Source organism: Halichoeres trimaculatus, unplaced genomic scaffold, assembly GCF_033239565.1.
Source record: "Halichoeres trimaculatus isolate MK-OKI-2021-1 unplaced genomic scaffold, fHalTri1.1 fHalTri1_scaffold_17, whole genome shotgun sequence".
NCBI classification, from domain to species: Eukaryota; Metazoa; Chordata; class Actinopteri; order Labriformes; family Labridae; genus Halichoeres; species Halichoeres trimaculatus.
In genome coordinates, this window is record NW_027437195.1 from 3,868,669 (window position 1) to 3,890,785 (window position 22,117).

Genomic DNA, 22,117 nt, shown 5'->3' on the forward strand with positions numbered 1-22,117 from the left:
TTTTTCCAGGATAAGTGATGTATGTCAGGATGTAGACCCAAAATAAGATCATACTTTCAAAAAAAATATGAATATATAAATAAATAGATAAATAAATAAAATAAAAATAAAATTAAAAATTAAAAAAAAAAAAAATTGAATGGCTGAAAGATAATCTACAGAAAAAAACTCGTAGGGAACCCAGTGGCAGATTAAATAAAAAGATTTATTCTAACTAAACTCAAAAGCCCATAACTCAAAACCCATTAATCAAAAAATACAAAAAAAAAAGGAAAAGAAAAGAAAAAAAAAAACACATTAAAAAAATACAAGCAAACACGCAACAGCAACTCGAGAAATGCACAGTGACAGTGAACAATGAACTGACAAAGGAACTCAAGAAACATAGAGACAAATGGACAGGAGGACAGTCAACAGACATGTGCAACAAGGCACAGTGAAACACAAAAGGGGCACTCAGACAGGAGGGAAACACGAAGAGAACTAAATCAAAACAGGGAGACTAAAGACAGAGACAAGATACACCCACAACATGGAAACACCAAGAGCTTAACAAAAGACCTACATATGACAAGAACCAAACCAAAACCACAAGGAACAAGAACTAAAGACAAAAACAGGGACTATAAAAACACAAGACAAGAATGATAAAGAATCATTACAAAAAGCAGCAGAAGACTAAAACATGCATGTGGTCCAACATGGAAACTTAAACCCAGAAATCAACAAAAGGCAAATTAGAGACCCAATCATTACACCACGCTCCTCTCAGATTCTCTCACAGTCCCTCATAGCTCTGGCTGCACAACAGTGGCGCCTGTAATGTGGGGATTTTGGCTTTAGAACTGTTAAATGGTAAAAGGCAGAGCCATGCTGTCCACTCTATATACAGTCTATGGTTCAGTTTAGTACTTAGCAGGACCACCAGGCAGCTGGGGTCACAGACTGATGAGTACTTGCACCTCCACCCCTGATCATGAGCCACTCATTGACTGGGCTTTAAAACCTCAAACCTGTTGAATCCAGGGCTGGATCCACTCCTTACATTGTTTTTTTGTTGTTGTTGTCAAGTTAAATACAATCTGGTGTTGAACTTGTTTCCTATATTTTGTCAGTCACTGGATGTTTTAAAGTGGCTTCAGTGCATGACTTCCTGTCCCGCTCAATCTGCTCTATGCAAATTGACGCAGAGCTGTTGTGGCTTGGCCAGAAGGGAAGTCTCACCCTGTCAAGGATCTGGATACAATCTGCTCACTTAATGTGATTACACTGCCAGACAAAATGAAAATAAAGAGCAAGTTCAGTCATGATTTGAAGCTGATTTAAAAAACAAACCCTCTAATTTGACAGTAGTTAGTGCTGTCTTGGCACAGTGTTTTCTCACCAGCCTCTTCGAGGCTTCTGAATCCATTAACATTAAGCAAAACATTTTTATTGATGTTCAAGTCTTGACCTGTTTGACTGTTTAAAAACACAGAAAACTTAAAATTTGCATCCAAGATAAAGATAAAACAGATTTTTCTCTACAGCTGCAGGAAAGAAGAGCTGTGTCTGTATCAGATCCTCTTCTCTGAGGATTTATTCAACCAGTGTTGTGCAGCCAAGTCCAGATCATGTTACACAGGTTTTAACATGCTTTTAGCATCTCACCTTTACCATCAGATGCTGAAGTTTTGACAAACCCTCTCTAGGAAGACGCTGAATCCTCAACTAAGTGACAGCACCAATCACCTTCTTATGGACTGATCTGACCTGTATGAGCTGGTTTTCTCTGGTGTTGCTGTTTTTGTCCAGATATAAGGTCTGTTACTCTGGGTTCTTATCAATATGAGTCAGGGCTTTGAAAGAAAATGGGTAAAAGCTTTAAGATGTCAATCTGCTGTTTGACTCAGATAATCTGGATTGGTATTGTTTGAAAGTGAACCTATTGGTCAAACATGAAAGTAAAACAATCAAGCTGGAGTGGATGCTCAACTTAACTTAGCTTTATTTATAAACACTTTGGTAAATGGACCAGTGCTTACATAGCACTTTTCTAGTCTTACTGACCACTCAAAGTGCCTTACACTGCTAGTCTCATTCACCCACACCATGTTCACACACTGATAGAATAAAACTTTGTCATTATAACAAGTACAACAAAATTGCAAATGATGGTAGTAACCATTAGTTTAACTAACACAGTCATACCCATACACACACCACTGACCAAAAGAGAGAGCAATTTGCAATCTGGGGCTCAGTATCTTGCTCAAGGACACTTTAGCATGTACCTACAGGAGCTGGAATCAAACCTTCCAGTTGAGAGGCGACAACTTTACCACTGAGCCACAGCCACCCCTTTAAGCGTTGAGGGGAAGCTTTGGAAAAGAGTCCGCTGTAACCCCAGGGCATGGCGGACCCCCCTTAATTAAGACCCTATGGAGAAGGAAGGCAGTAGGAGGAAGGCAGTAGGACCCAAGAGCTAAAGGAGAGGGGGTGTACGAAGCAAGAGTAAACAGGACGTAGTGGGTTAGGAGGGTTTAAATACCGGTAGGGGTGAGGTTGAGGCATGGTTCTGCTCCTGAAACTCTGCTAAAAGCTCCACTAGCTGAAACACAGTGCTGTACATCAGTGTTACCCAACCCTGGTCCTGGAGGACCCCTGCCCTGCATGTTTTAGATGTTACCCCACTCAAGCACACCTGATTCTAATGAATGGCTCATTATCAGGCTTGAGCAGAGCTTGATGACAAGATGATCATTTGAATCAGGTGTGTTGGAGTCAGGTAACATCTAAAACATGCAGGGCAGGGGTCCTCCAGGACCAAGGTTGGGTAACACTGCTGTACATGAAAGACAACACAGGCATCAATAAATCAATGAAACAAAGGTGCATGTGCTACAATAATAGTTTGAATGTTCTTAAAAAAATACAGGAACAGTAAAAGCAATTACTAAAAACAAACCATAAAACGCAAAAACAGGAGCAGTCTTAAGCCGGGTTACATGACAAGGAATAAAAATGGGTTTTAAGACGTGTTTAAAAACGGACAGTTTTGACCTTGGTACCTCTTGGAGCAGCAGATCGGCTGACCTGAGGCACCAAGCAGGAGTGTAGGGGTTGAGGATGGGTACCAAATTCGGTACTTTTATAGGTACCAACTGATACCTGTAGTACCTGTAGTACACAGAACCGATTCACATAGAACCAAAGAGTACCAGGTTTAGGCACCTAAATGCATCCTTGTGACTGTGAGGGAGTGGACGAGTTGGCGATTTTCAATGCTGGACATAAACACATATAAGCTTGACAATGAATATGTTAAATTAAAAAGTTTGATTTATCATTAAAAAAATAATTTAAATGTATTAACAAATTAACACACAAAAGTACATTACCAAAAATTGGTATCGTTAAGTACCGATAAAGATTGCCAGGAGCCGTATCGTTTCAAATGTGAAAGGTACTCATCCCTAGTTGGGGTGTAGGAGCGTGGAAAGGTACAATGGGGTTAGACTATTTACAGATATAAAATCAAATAAAATAATCTTAAAATGGACTCTAACGTGCACTGGCAGCTCTGACGTTTCACTCCACAGAGACCAAGTTAAAGTTCATAGGTTTGAAAAGGTTAGCTCAGCGCTCTGACCTGCTGTCTTTAAACATGATTTTTATGATGTGGTTGTTTTCCTGCTGATGGTATTCCACTGACCAAACACATGAGAAGTGAACATTGCTCAGCCCTTTTTGAGCTATGGTACAGCAGGACTCACTCAAAGCACAGACTGGTTAATGCTGTTTCTCCTGCATTTCAGGTTGAAGTTCTGTCCAATACAGGAGATTTAATAGAAAGGATGATGAAAGGACTGACTTTGAGTCCACTAACAGATATCCTGTATGGTCTTTTCCAGCAGAAGCACTAACACTTTACAGCAGTTATTCTCAGCCACAGCTCTACAGCTGCCATTTTAAGAGAAAGATAGCTGCTGTTGCTCTGCCTCACTGGATGTCTGCCCTGCTCAACGATGATACATTATAGCGACTATATAGGGGAACTTGCAGAAATGACTTCAAAGAAGCGACTGAGATAGCAGCTGCCCAATCAGATCTCACTTTAGCAGGATAATAGCATTCAGATCCCTAGAGGCAGAAAAGAGGATGTGTCATAAATTATGAATTTCCATGAGAACAGATATGGATGGTGGTGTCATGCAATAATTGGCACAGCACTTAGCTCCAAGTGAAGCTGGCTGGTGGCTGAGTGATGTACGCCTCAGGCACCTACCCTGAAAACACGCCGGAGTGATTTGCAAAGTCAGCGTGGCACAAGAGGCGCCCCCAATTATCACGCTGACCCACGGCTTTATGATGTAGCAGCGTCTTTCCGTGACCTTCAGGGCAGCGCGGCGTGGAGCCATGATGTGTCAAGGATAGAGGGGCGCTCGGAGAAGATTGAAGATTCCCTGGAATATGTTGTAATATGTAAATTACACCTGTTCCATTAAACACTCCAACAAAGTATTGATGAAACACTGAAGGCTGGCCGCTCCTGATGAATACAACATCAAAGATTTAACCTATTGGTCATTCTCTTGCAAGATGAAATGGAGTAAAAAAGAAAAGGCCCCTTGGAGCCAGTAAGATGAAATCCAGACCAAAGCACGGTGCATTTATTCTTTTACAGCAGAATAGTTCTAGCAAAAACAGAAACCAGGATGATCATGCAATAATACCAAACTGCACTGAAACAATACTTGCATCCCCTGTCAGCTCTCATGTTAGCGGTTTTAGATGTTTATGTCTGGCCTTGAGGCTTCAAACCCATCACTCTTGCAGATTTATCTTAAATACAGAAATTGAGCATCTGAGGAGAGGATATCTTAAACCCTGTAGTTGGAGCCTGCAGGTGGATGCTGGAGCAGTGATGGGATTAAAAGTATGAAGGTTAGTGCTGGTGTAAGGCAGCAGTGTCAAGGGAAGGACACCAGAAACTCACAGCTTTGATAGACCTCCAAACTGGGAGGAAATGCTTGTGATTGTGGAAGATGCATGTCAAGTTTGCAGTCAGAGCATGTTAAGTTGTTCACATGTATTACCCTGTTTTCATAATTTAATGTACAACAAGGAAATAATGATTAGTTTTGGGGTTCAGATCAAATTTTAATTTGTGCAGGAGTCCCTGAGATCAATGCAACCTTTGGTTCGACGAGGTATGGGCACCTTTCACATTTGAAATGATATGGTACTGATGCCTGGTACCTGGCATTCGGTACGGGTACTCAATAGTACCAATTGTTGGTACTTTTTTGTGGTAAAAAATATGTACATTTGTTTAATAATAAAGTATGAAATATTTTCAATTTAACATATTTCATCTTCAATATATAACATTGCAATGCTGTGTTAATGTCCAGTATGGAAAATCCCCAACTCGTCCACTCCCTCATAGTCACAAGAATGCATTTATGTACCTAAACATGGTACCTTTTAGCCGCGTTTCCACCAAGCAGTCCGGGTCGGTTCATCTCGGTACGGTGCGCTTTTAGCGGCGTTTCCACTGACTCATCCCGGGACGGATCCCTAAAAACCGAGACGAGCCGTCCCACTTTTTTGGGACCCTTTCATATGGGTGCCAGACTGAACCGATCCGCTCTTGGAAGGTGGAGCAACACACTGCAGACCGTTGATTGGTCAAAACAATCGTCACTCACCCCGACAGCAGCTGCATTTCTCCTGGCGGCTCACAGACTTCTCTGAAAAGAAGCTTGATTGCACTTTGTAACAGTTACATGAAAATCACAGAGAGGACGAAATGCTGCATGTCTTCCATCCGTGCTCTTTGTTTACTGTGTCCCGTTTTCTTCTTTGCTGGATTTAATAGCGGGGTAAGCTGCTACGGCGTCGTGCTATTGTTTAACAGCTGTGGCTTCCGGCATCCGGCTTACATGCCGCCCACCAGGAGAGGGCACAGTTCGCTGTGGAAATGCAAACGGGATTAGGCTTAACTGTCCCAAACCGTCCCAAACCGTACTGAACCGTCCCGGACTGCTTGGTGGAAACGCAGCTTTTGATTGTTCTGTTAATTGGTACCTGGTACTTTTGACAAAATTTGGTTGGGACCTATCAAAGTACCTAATTCAGTACCCATCCCTAGTTAGGTCCAGTGACAAAAGCTACATCCTATCCGGACTTGGATTTAGGATTTGACTTTGTGTTTTAGAGAGATGGCTCATCAAATCAAATCATGTCAAAAAGTATTGCAATCAGGGCTGTCAAAATTAACACATTAACACAGATTAATCCTGTCATCATGGTTAATCTGATTAAATATTTTCACACAATTAGCTAATATGCTGCACAGAATGACTCAAAGTTCTTGAATTGTTGCTGGCAATGCATTTTGGGCAGTATATCCAAGTACATTTGAGTGCAGAATAGTTGACCAACGTAAAGTATCATGAACTCTGCAGGCCTGAGTTTTCTTTTCTGCTTGCTCTTTGGCTAATGTGTCATCCAACTTGTAACAAACCACCCTCATGAAACATCAAGGTCTCAGTCAGTCTATCTCGGACTAATTGACACAGTTGCAGAGTGGGTTGCAACAAACTCAAGACCCATTAATACCATCAAAGACACAGTTTTTTACAAAGGTTTTGCAAGTTCCCTCTCAAGATGCATCAAACAAGGCTTCATCAAGAAGCACAAAGTTTTTTGTTACCATGAACTGTTGAAGGTGTTTAACAAGTTAAGTGCAGAATAATTGATTAACCACTGCAACCCTTAGACTGATTATTTGACAGCACTACTGAAAACAGAACAGTAGTACTTCAATAGATAAATTCCCTTTTTCTTTATGATTTATCAAGCCCAAGGTAAGTGTGTGATTTAACATGTTTAATCACTCAGAAGTAATGTGATTAACCTAATTCAATGTTTTAATCACTTGACAGCACTCACTGTGACTCTCCCAGTTTGTGTCCTAACATATAGGAACATTTTCCCATAAGGGGCACTTTCAAGCCATTTTTTGCCTTCTATAAAACTGTTTTTGGCCACAACCCCGAGACCATGGTGTACTTGTATACAATGCAATAAGAGGTGTTTTGTCATGCCATGGCATCGAAATCAAGTGGGGTACTACAGGGTTGATCCATAGATATATGGAAGTCAACGTCAAAATGTGGTGTAAGGACAGAACATTTGATTTTTAGAAAACATATGTATGTATAGCACCAATGAAAGGCTATCCCTAGTTTCCTTGTTTCAACCCATCGGGGATGTGTGCAACCATATGCAGCAAATGTGCAGGCATCTTTGTTGTTTTAGTTTTCATGTTGTCTATGACCACAGAGTGCCCTGACACTTTGCCCCCACTAGCTTAGCATAGCCGTGGGCACTCGGCTCAGAGGGGTGTATTGTATCCAAATATTCATTCATTCTATGGGGTTCACCAACTTTTAGGAGCTGTAGTTTAATGACAAATTATCACTTTAGTAGAGATGAAGACTTTACTGGCAGTGGGTCCATCCCTCCCTCACAGCTATCATTTCCACAGTGGGCTGAGCTCCTCTGACATATTGGTTGCTGGCAGCAGGCTGCTCACACTAACAAGCTTTCATGTCCCACATGGAGTCATCACTGATATTTGAAAAAGAATGAGACATTATTAAAATAAGCAGAATAGGATCGGGCTACTTATCCCACTCACAGAGCCCACAGACAGTATTTACCACCTGATGAATTCACCAATTAAAAAATAATATCCCAACAGTTGGTTTAAACTTAATGTCATTTAAACTAAGAAGCTGAGCATGTTTTAAAATTAATTTCAGTGAGCTTTGTCACACCAGGGTTTACACACACAGTGTTTAAAAGCATGGCATGTAATGCTCTTGGATTTAAACTTTTAATTTCACCTCTAAATCATTCTTACTGTTTTTTGCTTTGTTTTCCCAGATGTGACACCTAATGGTGTTCCAAATGTGTTTATACCAGATGGCACCAGAAAGAGCAACACATCTTCATAGAAACTGCACATTGCTGAATAACAAACTAAGTCCTTAACACAGAAATACAATTTAAACCCTCCTGGGTCTTCAGTATGACTTCTATTGCTGGTTTAAGGTTAAACATTAATGACATTTTATTTTGGTAGTTGCATTGTTGGAGGTGTACTTACTTACAATGAATCAATGCTGGAGTCGATTCAACAACAAACAGCTCTGTTATATTGAGGCTTGAGGGTGATTCCTCTGATAATGAAAAGGGGAAATTAATCAGAGTTGCAGAGATGAGTTTGCAGTGAATGGTGATGTAGCCTGTTGGATTCTTTGAATCTGAGCCTGTTGCTGCTGAAATGTCACCTTTGGTGGGTACAGCAGTTGCAGAGGGGAGTACAAAGCTGTGTATTTGTAGTGATGTGATATGTTTTTGTTAACTCTATTACCTCCAGACTAATCTTCACTTTCTTTACACTAATTTCTAAACACTAATTAAGAAAATTGGACTTTTATTTGAACAGCTTTCAAGTCCTTCACTGGTTGAAGTTTATCTTTTTGTTTTTCTGTACTTCTTTACTTTATAACAAATTTCTCCCCTTGGGATCAGTTAAAGATTATCTGATGATTAATGAATTCAAGATCTGAAAATGTACACTATTTAGTCAGTATTTTGTAAATTAATAGTCAGATTAATGAATTAAGGAGCTAAAATAACCCAATTCCCCTCAATTAAAACCACAAAGGCTCCTTGAACCATCGCTGAAGTGAAGACTTACTAAAATAGCTCAATGACTTCAAGGGTTTTATTTCTCTTAATTCTCTGCAATTATTATTATTTTTTTTTTTGCGAAAAATTGGAGTTGTGATGAATGTTACGCAAATTTTTATGCCATTTTTTCCCTTTTTGTGTTGCATCCTTCAGAACAATGCTGAATCCTGACTCCAGACCTCTGCAGGGTTTGGGGCCGACCCAACGTTCTCTCCTTTTCTAAAATAACAGGATTTTATGACACGCCGTTGTCAAAGATCTGAGCACTTTCTCATCCTTCCCCGCTCTCTGCCTCTCGTTGTTTTCCTGCAGGTCAAAGAGTGAACACATGAGCTGGAAGACTTCATCCTCGGCACACACAGAGACGACACCTCGCAACGCTCATCCGTGGGAGGAGGGGGAAAGACTTGGGATTGTTTGTTGCCCGCAGGAGGAATTCAAGGTCAGTACACAGTGCGCCAACACACACAGAAGCACACACACACACACACACACACACACACACACACACACACACACACACACACACAAACAGCAAGGTTTCACAGCATATAAATAGACGGGGCACCTTCCATTTGCTGTGTTTGTATTAAAGAGGAGTCAAGTGAGTTGATAAGATTTTATGCATGAGCTGCTTGACTCCATGAGCAAATAATTGGAGAATAAATGAGGAATTTGTCCAATATCTCACACAGAATAATAGATTTTTTGACAAAATTGTAGTTCAGATGAGAAAAAGGAGTTAATTGACGACTCCCAAATGTCTCTGTCCCCTTTCTTTTCCATTTAATCCCCTCAGCCTCCTCCTGATTTGTTTTTCTTTCCATGTTGCTTCTATTATCCTTCATCGTGTCCTCTGTTTCTTCCTAAAATTGTCATTCTTCTAAAGATAATCAGTCATCGCTGCATCCAAAGGAACGCCAAGCTGTCCAAGGTTTCTTTGCACTGTGAAGTCCACACACTGGCGGAGAATTTGGGTTTTAATTGCTTCCCCGTAGATTGCTGCTTCGCTGAGAAACTGGGTTAATTGCATTAGAGGAGTGAGCCACTTGTGACCTTCGTTCAGCGCTGCCAGCCAGCGATACCGCAGCGTTGGTGCTGCAGTGATGTGTATGAAAAGAGGTGATGGGCTGAGGATGTCTGCTGGTTTTGTATGGATATCGACACCTCTATAAAAAAAGCTTTTCAGAGTGTCAGTCGTGCGCTGCTTCCCTGACAGGATCATGTTTACCGTGTAATTCTTCAGCCTACACGTGTCAGCGTTGGGGCAGCAGCATATGGAGCCGCGCGGTGGTGTGATCGCACTGCAGATTGATTGGTGTCTTCAAAGTTGCTCGGAGGTGGAGAGTAAATGGAAACGAGATTCAAAAAATATCGGCCAAAATTCATCAATAACCTCACTAACTTCTTGTTTCGCAGTTTTTCATCTTCTCTTTCTTATTTATTTTCCGAGCGAGTCGATCAGGCTTCATTTTTCATTTATATTCAGTCAGTGGGAGAAAAAGGGATTGGGCACAGACAGCTCTGGCAGGAATCAATCAGACCTGCATGAGCTGAGCCTGTCAACTCTCTCCCCGGCCTGTGTCCCTTCCTCTCTTACATTTATTCCTTTCTTCTGTTTTTACTGCACAGACCTCCTTCCTCCCTCTCACTTCTTTCTTTCTTCCCCGCTCTTTTGTTAACGTCTTTTCTTTTACTCCACATTCTATCGTATTTCCTTTGCTCTACTATTTTTCTTGACTGCTTTCTTCACATCAAGTTTTCTTGCTTCTTTTCTGCCTTTTCCTCTATTTCCAGTCATGTATTTCGTTTTTTTCCCTTCTGTCAGTCTTTGTTTCTCATTTCCTTTTCTTTGTATCAGTCCTTACATTTCTGATCCTTTGTCTCTTTCTTCCTGCTTTTTTCCTCAATCATTGTCGTCATTCATCCATCGTTCCTCTCTTCCAATACTCCTTTTTTTCTGCCCTCAGATGTTTTCATCCATTTTTGTTCCGAGTAATTACCCATCTGTGTTTTCGGTCGTGATATGAGGTACTTTCCTCCTCCTCCTCCTCAGGTCTTTTGTTTCCGTCCTTCTTGTTCGTTCCTTTAACCCAGCCCTATTTCCTTCTCCTGTCTTTGTTCCTGAATTCCTCATGTTTTTGTTCCATCTTTCCATCTTTTATCCCTTTATTTCAATCATTTTTCTTAGTACCTCCTTTCTTCCTTTGATTGCTCTTGCTCTTAGATCGAAGGTCTTCTGTTCTATCCGTCCTTCCCCTACAGCTTGTTATTTTCATTCTTGTTTTTTCTATCTATCACCATCTCTCCTGCCTTTTATTATTTCCTCTTCTCTGTCCACCTTTGGATCAGTCTTTTTCTATCATTTCTCTCAGTCTGTCTCTGCATTATTTTGTTTCCACCCTGTTGCTGACACATTCACACGTTCTATCAACACTTTTTTTCCTCTTTTCTCTTCCTTCTCCTCTCACTATACTTTACCTGAACTGTGGCTGGGGATGGGTACCGTTCACATTTGAAATGAAATGGTGCTGATGCCCGGTACCTGGCGATTGGTACCAGCACTCAAAGGTACCAATTTTTGGTACTTTTGTGTGTTTGTGTAGTAATAAATAATCTGGCCCCTGAAACACTTTGCAATTTTTTTAAAGGCAGAGCAGCAGCAGCAGCAGCAGCAGCAGCAGCAGCAGCAGCAGCAGCAGCAGCAGCAGCAGCAGCAGCAGCAGCAGCAGCAGCAGCAGCAGCAGCAGCAGCAGCAGAGTAACAAGAAGCGCAGTGAATGGAAACTGTATTATTCAAAAACGCAGATCAACATATGGACAGTCAGCCTTCTCCATTAAAGGGGGAAAACTTTGGAATTCATTACCAGCTGCAGTCAAACTGAACACAGACTTATAATCCTTCACTGTTAAGGTCAAGTGCTGGCTGAAAGCAAAACAGAGCTGTAACCATTTTTAGTCAGCCATGTTTTAATTTCCTGTTTGAACTGTGATTTTTTTTTTTTTTATATAGGTTGATGTTATCTTTGTAATTTTACTGTTTTCCTGTTATTTTACCTCCATTTTATTGCTGGTAAATGTACATTTTATGATCTAGTTCTTTAAAGGCCCAACTAGGGACAAGAGTTGGAAATTAGCACTCGCTATAAACTCTCTGTGCAGCACTTCAGATTCATGCCTTGTTGCGAACCATGTTAAACTGCATTCTCCCTATCAAATAAATACATTCATTTTTTTTTTTTTTTTTTTTTTTTTTTGGCAATAAAACCTCAAAGATTTTTTTCAATTTAACATATTTATTCTTCAATATATAACCTTGCAATGCCGTGTTCATGTTAGGGATGGGTACCGAATTAGGTACTTCTATGGGTACCGACCAAATTCTGTCAAAAGTACCAGGTACCTATTCATGTAAAATCAAAGGTTCCATGTTTATGTACCTAAACATCCTTGTGACTGTGAGAAGGAAGAGTAGGTGGTTTTCCTACTGGACATGAACACAGCATTGCAAATTATACACTGAAAAATAAACATGTTCAATTGAAAACCTTTGATATTTTATTATTAAACAATTTAATATTCATTACCACATGAACACACACAAAAGTAGCAAAATTTGGTACTGCTGAGTACTGATACTAATTGCCAGGTACCAGGTATCAGAACTGTGTTGTTTCAAATGTGAGAGGTACCCATCCCTAGTTCATGTCCATCATGGAAAATCGCCTACTCTTCCACTCTCAGTCACAAGTATGTGTTTACGTACCTAAAGAATCATTACCCAGTACTACAGACAGAATTTGGTCAGTACCTATAAAAGTACCTAATTTGGTACCATCCTGCTCCCTTTGTTTCCTTCTGTCTCCCTCCTCGGATTTCTTCTTTCCTCACTTCTCTTAAATGTCTTTCTTTTCATCCTTCTACCCTCTGTCCTTACCTCCTCTGTCCTCCATCTTTCTCTCACTTGGTTATGAACCCCCCTCCTTTCAATTCCTCCTCTGTTCATTCTTCCTGACTTTCCCTCAGCTCAGCTTCCTGGTGATTTGAACGTCTCACACACAGTCGCTGATAGCGGGAGATGAGGTTGGGGCCGTGACTTTCCCCTGAGGACTGATGACTGGGACAAAGTCCTTGTAGAATATTCTGCCAAGTTTCGTCACGAGCGCAGGATAATAATACCTGGTTTATAGGTTGAGAATCCCAGGGCACTGTGAAGGACAAGCAGGGTCAGCTGAAACACAGACAGACTGAGGAGTCTACTAGGCTGTCAGGGTGGAGAGGTACTCATTCAAATAAATGAGAAATTAGTGGACATCAGACCCACATGAGAGTGTGAGAGGACTTTCCCATGCCCTCATATCTTCCTGTTTGTCCAGAGAGCTTCATTTTTCATCCCTTTCAATATATTCTTGAGGGACTCTGAACACGGTTTCATCTGATGAGGCTGGAAAAAGAACAAATGAAGAAAACGCTGAAGTATAAGAGGCTTCAAACCCTAGATGTGATAGATGTGTTTGTTTGCAGTCCCTCCCAGCTGTCAGATCCCTTCATCAATGAACACAGAGAGTGTCCTCTGGCTTGATGGGAGGAGTGTTAATCATTATTGGCAGCTCAGACAGTTGACACAGGGCAGCAGCAGTGTTGGAGCTAAAGCTAATGAATGCAATGAGGCAGTGTTAATGTAATGTAATGAGCTGAAGTGTTTGGCTTTATAAACTGCTAAGATGAAAGTTCAGCTACACAGAGGCTCATTCCAGTGGGACCAGTACCGCCCCTCTCTTTACACAGAGTGGGCACAGGGTGTGGGGCTTCATCAGCTGTGACAGATACTCTTGGGGTGACGAGTGTGACTCTACCTGGGTGTTTTTATCAACGGTCTCCTGAGAATGTTTGATGAGCTTTATTAGCATTAGATATGGGTGTGTTTTCAGAGATTTCACCTGAATCAGGATCAGTTAACAGGCAGACGGACATATGGAAAGATAGACGGATAGACATAAATACATGCTGTGTGGACAGCATCTTGTGAATACCTTAAATTTACTCAACGTGAAAAACATACTAACATCCCTCAGGCTTAAACACATGGGACACTATATTAGGCACACCTGTTCAACTGCTCGTTAACACAAATATCTAATCAGCCAATCACACGGCAGCAATTTAATGCATGTGGACATGGTGAAGATGACCGGCTAAAGTTCAAACTGAACATCAGAATGAGGATAGAAAGGGGATTTGATGGACTTTGAAAGTGGCAATGTCGGTCTGAGTGTCTCAAAAACCTCTGGTCTCCACCGAAAAACAAAATTTAAAAAAAAATTCTTCTTGCCTTGTCCTTACTCTGTAAATGAATACCACAGCTTTGATACGTTGTGTAATTAACATTTAGCTTACTCCCCAAAGGACTTAGCTGCTGTAAGTGACTTTTAGTGAAAGGAGATTATAAATCTTGTGAAGTTTTGAGGGAGAAATTAAACGGTAGTCTGAAACCATGGACTGTATAATATCTGTATATATCACCGTCTGTTCCTGATGCAGAGTAATGAAGCCAGTCGTTCAGAGGGGCCTGCTGACTGAAAAGGGAGCTTTGAGCCTCTATACTAACAGTTATAGGGCGCCACATCTGTCAGTCACATGAGTTGTGTCTTTGATTGGACAAACTCTGGATTTTAACACCTTCTGAACCGCTGATTTAAAAAACAAAAACAAAAAAACAAATCACACATGTTGCAGCGTTTACAGATAGCAAATTTTTTTCTTTTTTTGGCTTGCCTCAAGCCTCAAGCAGACAGTCAACAAACTGCAATTTTGCACACTTCCACATTAGCTTCATTTATTTATCTTTAACCAGATTTTGCCCCTTTTCAAAACAACATATGGATCATTAATGGCCAGTAGGAAGGCTGGTGTCTGTGTGGATGCGTGTTTGTATGTTTTTCTGTTGGGGGGTTTGGGTCAAGTGAGCAATGATTGCTGATCATTGACTTGTTTTTATTTTGCTGATTTATTTTGGGTTAAAGTTCATTTCGTTTAGGGAATGAGGCTCAGGTTAAAGTTTATTTTTTTCAAGATAAAGTAATGTTTATAGGAGAAGACTTGTCACGTGGGGTGAAATGTTGAGATCTATCTGATTTTAAGCTGCCCTTATATGCAAACAATTCTTCCCAGGTATACATTGATTGTCATCAGAATGTCACTGATGGGCAGGATGAGCCAACAAAGATCCATTTTAAACCTACTCTGCTCTTTATACACCCTCTTTTTTGTCTTGAACAAATCAAACCATGCATGTAATGATAAGTATTTGAAATACAGATGTACCACAAAAAAAAAACAAAAAAAAAAAACCTCAACTATATATTCTAATTTATTTATGTTTGTATTTGAAAATAGAGACCAGTGTGGTAAAAAAAAAAAAAAAAAAAAAATGGAAATTTAGTCCAGCAGCTTGTAATGCAACCGTAGAAGAAAAAAAAAAAAAAAAAAAAAAAAAAAAAAAAAGCATTGTTGTCTTATTGGGACTAAACTTTGGCATCCTTAAGGTAATTTATCAATATTGTTTTTCTTTTTCATCCAGTGAAGATGTATTTAAACTTCAAACTATCTTCATAACTGAAAATGAACAATAAATAAATCAAAAGGTCAAATCAAAGGTCAAACTAACAGTAGTTATCTGTGCAGACAGCATGCAGCAGACATGTTGTCACTGCACAGGAATCTAAAAAGCAAGCCCCATTCCAGAGTAAAAGTTAAGTTATTACGTGCATCTTTATCTCCAACCATCTAGCACCCCTTGGAATGATCTCTGTCCCTGCAGGGCTGAGAATCACTGCCTCATAACAGAAGCTCTGTAGTCATATTCTGAACCATAAGGCCTCTGACCAAGCTGCTCCTGTTTTTAAAGAGTCACTGGTGTTTTCCTCTAAATTGGCTCATAAACCAAACCCCTTTCATTCTGCACCAGACAGAAATATAGGATTTATCTCTCACTGGCATTATCATGAAGAGGCAGAGGTTGTGTTTTATGAACAGCAGAAATGTTGGAATAAATATTCTTTCACCGACCCTCGGTGACCTCTACACTTTATAGTTGAGATCCTCCTCTGTGCGTGGCGTCTTTCCAGGATGTAAATAAGATGTTGGCAGGGATCACAAAGCAGAGGCTGTGATCTGTGAGCATCTTAAAGAGCCTCCTGGGGTCAGGGTATGAGTTAAAACACATGTTATTTCAGAGGTCTGGAGGCACTGCCAGCTTTAAGATGTGTTTATGCAGTTTATAATCACTGGCTTTTCTTCTGTTTCAGTAAACGTTAGGGAAGTATTCAGATGGATTTTCTAACTTGACTGTCATTTATGATAAAGTTGGATCCCTGTGATGGAATCATATATTTACATTTACATCAGGGAGATGCTTTCATGCCTTTCTTTAAACACAAATCCTGCTAAAAGAACTACAGTTTGTAGCACTACAAGCTCTACCATGAGGTTTGCTTTAAGATTTGTTTTGAGCAGTCTTTAAACTATCAGATGACACACAGGGAAGGATTTTTCAGACCTGCCTCTCCTCTAAATGATAAGTTGTAAAAACTGAAGAGTTATCTGAATTGCGGTTCATCAAATTCCCTTTTCAATATACAATATGTAAGAAGGACATTACCATCCCCCTAAACTGTCCTCCTGGGGACATTTTTGACAGTAGTACGACTGCAAACTCTGTGCCTCACTAACACACACTACCCTACCTGCTGTGTCACTGTTACTGTCCTGTGCACTGTTTCATTGGTTACCTTCTGCTCTGTCTCAATATGCACTTTTTTTTTAAATGCTGCTCTGTTTTTGAAACATTTTTTAAAGTTTTCAGGTTTACGTTATTTGAGTTTAGATATAATAAGATTAAGTGCCCATTTATGCTACCAGTCAGTAAAGGTTATTCCCAAATGCTATTTCTCATGTCAAAGTCTCTATAGCCGCGTTTCCACCAAGCAGACTGGTTCGGTTTGTCTTGGCACGGCGAGTATATTGTGGTGTTTCCGATGACTTATCCCGGGACAGATCCTTAAATAACCAAGACGAGCTGTCCCACTTTTTGCGACCCTTTCGTATGGATGCCAGACTGAACTGATCTGCTCTCAGAAGGTGGAGGTACAACACTGCAGACCGTTAATTGGTCAAAATAATCTTCACTTACCCCACAACAGCAGCTGCATTTCTCCTGGCAGCACACAGACTTCTCTGAAACAAAGTGTTTTTCTTCTTTGTTGGATTTATTAGCGGGGTAAACTGTGTTGCGCTGCTACGGCATCATGCTATTGTTTAACAGCTGCGGCTTTTGGCATCCAGCTTACACGCAGCCTACCAAGACAGGGCACAGTTAGCTGTGGACACACAAACAGGATCAGGCTTAACTGTACCAAACCAAGCCAAACCTACTGAGCCGAACCACACTGCTTGATTGAAACGCGGCTAAAGACCACACGTTGCTGGCTGATGAAGTTTTGTAGAGAGAAGATAGATCTGTGTTTTTCTCTGCTGAAAATGATTTCTGTGATTAATTTTGTAGTGATGGTGGACACTGGAGCCTAACTGTCAGGCAGAAAAAGGACAGAAGAGCAGAAGAAAGATAAACAGGAGAGAGATGGAGCACAAGCCAAAGGCTAAAGCACGAGCTAAACTGTTGATGCTAATGTTGATTCCAACCCATGTGCAGCAGTTACTCTGCAGTGGTCTGTTCAAACTTGAGAGTTAGACTTGCAGGTGTCGCTGCAGTCTTATTAAAACAATCCCCCTCACAGTCCCTTTAAGGTCGTGTTGGCAGTTATTAAAGGTTGGTATAACCAATTGCTCATCACACATATCTCATCATGATTGTAGCTGTATTTATACAGACCAATTCTATTCTAACAATATCCTGATGCTATTGAAAGCTCCTTGTAAAAACCTTTTTAAAGTGCTCTGTTCCAACTTTTTAGGGAAGCAATATCACTCCAGTCAAGAGGTAGTTTTCCTATTTCATGTTTCAGATTTGGGATTGATCAACATATCTACACCTGATCTCATTGTTCCTTCTTGGTTTTTTTGCGACTGCTTCTGTCCGTGTGATGAGTACTAGCTTTTGTTAGCACAGGAGTAAAGCAAAACTGGTCCGTAGCTGATAAAAGTATTTGACCAGAGAGAAGAACTGAGGCTTGTTAGACATCACGATGTCCAATGAATATTTCATTAAAAAGAAAAATGTGAAAAAAATGTATGTATTATTAAATCAATAGAGGATAAAATACAGACACCCCAAGTTAAGAACCTGAAAGACGAGGGACGTTATCTCTGGTCAAACAATGACCTGAGGAGCAGGATTTCTGCACAAACCAAAACCAAAATGTCAGAGACACTACGACAATATATTTTTCGATCCATGCTCATGAATTACAGGGTCACTTGATTTTAACTGAGTTGAAGGAATACAACACATGAAGTCAGAGCTACTTTGAGAATTAAGCATGGAGCGTTTAGCTAAAGGCACATCGCAGTAATGCTGAAGACTCTACTGAGATTCTACGAGATGTTTCCCTTTTTAACATAATATTCACTTACGGTTTATACAATATCCTGGAAACTTATGGAATGATGTTTTTAAGAATAACCTGAATTTCTTTTGAAAAGGCAGGAAGATGTTCGTTTGTCAGACTGTTGTGATCTCCAGTGAAAAGTTAACACTTTGAGCAGGATAATCAAGACCCAAGCCAAGGTGCTGATAGTAAGAGCTCTTACAACAGATACCTTGAAAAAAGCTCTAACAGTGTGTGAAGGCTTTCAGCTTAAGAGCTACTTAAAGTGATCATTCTTAATGAACACTCACACTGCTCTGGATATAAAGATTAAAGTGTGTTAATCACACTCTACAAATAGAAAGCAGAAAAAGGGGGTGCTTTAACAGTTTATTTGACATTAACTCAATGAAATGTAGTGAATTAGTGATAATAGCTAATTAATAATGTTCACATTTATCAGAGTGTTGAGTGAGGAGAAATGTCTGGTTCTCCTGCTGCTGCTTGCTGATTCAAAAACAGACTCTGTGCCCAGAGGGGAGATAGATTGAGCCTCTCACATCAATACTGGACAAAAAAATAATGGCTCTTTCTCCCTCACACTGTTTTTCCTTCTCTTTTTTCTCTCTTGTTCCACACAGACAGCCCATCCTTGAATTGAGTTTTATTACTTAAAGCTAATAATTATAATTGATGTGATCTCAATATGTCACTCCTTAACATATTGAGGAAGTGAAATCTGTCTATCTGACTGTGGTGCTGCCAAAAGAGATAGGGGATTATTTAATAGGAAAAGGGTAGGGACTTTCACTTTTCCTATTTAGGAAATGGAGATTTGTTTGTTTGTTTGTTTGTTTGTTTGTTTGTTTGTTTGTTTGTTTGTTTGATTTTTACACTAGCAGTAATATAACAAAGTTGTAAATAAGCCTGCATGCATTTGGCTTTTTGTGAACTATTAAAAACAAAACAAAACAAGTATTTTAAAAAACTTAATTTGTGTAACCCCAAAAAGAAAACCAGTTATGAAAAATGTGACCAAATGGATATTCACAGATTTTTCATCTTTCTTCATGGGTTCACAGGTTTGACACGTTGTTAGTTCAGGGGTTGGCTGTTTTGGATTAGACGTTTGTTAGCTGTTGGGCTTCAGGTGTTGGTTGTGAATTTTGGTTCCTGAGTTCAGTGGTTCATGAACTTTTTGGTACTCTGGAACGGTATGTTTCTGGAGTCATTCATTTCTTCATTCATTTTATGATCCGCTTATCCCGTTCAAGGTCGTGGGTGGCTGGAGCCTATCCCAGCTGTCATTGGGCGAGAGGCGGGGTACACACTGGACTTGTCCCCAGTCAATCACAGGGCTGATACATAGAGACAGACAACCATTCACTCACACACTCACACCTACGGACAATTTAGAGTGACCAATTAACCTGGTTACATGTTTTTGGACTGTGCAAGGAAGCTGGAGAGAACCCACGCATGCACGGAGAGAACATGCAAACTCCACACAGAAAGGCCCACCAGCCAAGCTGGGAATTGAACCGGTGACCAGCGCACTAAGAGCAGCCCTCATTCATTTCTTGATTCTTTTTATTTATGTTTTTATTTATTAGTCCATTTGTTGTTGCATTGGTTTGTTGGATTGTTGGTTGTTGGGTTGCGGGTTTATTGGTTCCTGAGTTCACTGGTTCATGAACTTGGTCTATGGAGTTCTGGGTCCAGAGGTTTGTTGCTGTGATCTTTCTGTGAGCCAAATGCTTCAAGGGTCTGTTGTTGTTGTTGTTGTTGTTGTTGTTGTTGTTGTTGTTTTTTACTGGTTTGTTTCTCTGTCTGTTGCTTCATTGGTTTGTAGGTTGGTTGAATGTTTTTCATTTGTTTGCTGGTTTGTAGGTTGCTGGGTTCATAGGTTTGTTGTTGTTCTTTTTGCTGGCATGTGTGTGTGTTTCTTGGCCCACTGGTTTGATGGTATGATTTTTTTTTTGTTGTTGTTTGTATTTTATTTTGCTGTTTCAGTGGTTTGTAGGTGGTTTGAATCATGGGTTTGTTTATTTGTAGGTTTTTTCAATTTATTTATTTATTTTGTTTATTTGCTGGTCAGTCTGTGGGTTTATTGTTTCATGTATTCAATGGTTTTTATGCTTGTGGGTGTTGTTATTGAATTTTTTGGGCTTTTTTTTTTTTTTTCTTTTGTCCAAAGGCTTTTGTTCCCTTCCAGATTCATACATTTATTTCTCTGTCCATCCACTCACACTTCTTTAATTTCCTTTTTGGGGTCAATTAAATGCTACAGAATTACTAAATGTAGGAATGATGTTTCCACTGACAACAGAAGGCTGTCACTTCTATCCCCTAACAACTACCAGCTTAGTACCACCAACATAAATCATCATGGGACAGGTATATGCCGTGGACCCCTGCTTGGATGCTCTGCTGAACACTGAATAAAACTGTATATTTCCATTTAGTCAGAGGCGACAGGCTTACTTTCTGTGACGGGGAGAAAATCAAACAGTTGTGCACATGATCCAGTGTAATAAAAGTGATGTGCCATCAGATTTAGAATATCCCACCACGGCATTGTTCTGGCTGCAGATATCCTTTCAGAGTGGGCGTGCTCGGAGGCCTTTCTCCTGAGATCTGTAAGAAGACTAGGGATAAAAAAAAATGCTTTTACCGTCACCCAAACAAATTGGGTTCAAAGAAGCGAATCAAACCTGACAGAAGAACAAAATCTGCTGCTTCCCACAGTGGTACAGATTATACAAAACCAGCTGATGAAACAGTAACTTTGACTCCTCTGTGCAGTAAAATGTCTTTTACCTCCTTTGACTGAGCTTTGATCAGAGAATTGCTCGATGGTGAGATCCCTGAACAGCGCAGCCTCCTACAGCAGCTGTGTATGAACTTGTCCCAAAACTGTCACTGTGGGTGATGAACAGTGGCACAAGCCCCAGGGATGAAGGTTTGAGTTCCGTGTGGAGTATTTCTCTTCCTAAGAATCTTTCAATGACCTGAAAGCTCCAGTGTGTTTGCTTCTGAGTCTCCTGGAACAGTGTGATGTGAATCCCATTCATCCCCTGGCTCACATGGGAAGAGGGAGGCTGTTTGAGAGCTTACATCATTACAGTTACGGCTAAGACGTTTTGGATGCCTGGGGCTTAAAAATGTGCAATTACTGGAAATATGTCAGGTGTTGGTACAGTATTGTGATTTAAAGAAGTGCTTTTCAAAGTTTTTTTTTTTTGTTTGTTTGTTTTGTTTTGTTGATGGAATGAGTTGCACGTGAAGGATTATACCACTCAGAAAACAGTGCAAACCCCAATACACCGGCATACCTTTACCTGAATTTCCCCTTGGGGATAAATAAAGTATTTTCTATTCTTTTCTACTCTATTCTATTCTATTCTATTCTATTCTATTCTATTCTACCTTTAACTCCTACTGTCTCACACCTCTCAACAAGGTTTAACAGACATTTCTCTCCAAAACTTACTCTATCAGTGGTTATATCCTCCTCATAATCTATAGTTTATACCCAGTGTCACTACCTGCCTTGTAGTGACACTGAAATTAGCAGTGAGCCTTTTCTGTTGTCATGCAGACAAACTTCAGTTATCATTGAAACAGAAAGTTTTATATATCAGGAAACGTGCAGCAATGAAACCAACCAACATTGAACTAAAGCAGCATGGAAGCTAAGCTTTGGGTTAAAATCAACAGCTAGCTTTTTTTCATACTATGCTAGCATGCTACAACACTGCAAGATTTACTCATACAGGATGAGTGAATGTTTTGTTTTGAGTCGAGTATTGCAACCAACTC

The 22,117-nt window shown here is 40.2% G+C and overlaps 1 protein-coding gene across 1 annotated transcript in view; it reads left to right on the top strand.

Moving 5' to 3' along the window:
- LOC141806862 (leucine-rich repeat and fibronectin type-III domain-containing protein 2) overlaps positions 1-22,117 on the top strand; it is a 233,779-nt gene that overhangs the window by 80,551 nt on the left and 131,111 nt on the right. Inside the window, exon 2 of the mRNA XM_074692550.1 lies at positions 9,064-9,193. The gene's annotated coding sequence lies outside the window, so the exon portion shown is untranslated. The remainder of the gene's footprint in view (positions 1-9,063; positions 9,194-22,117) is intronic.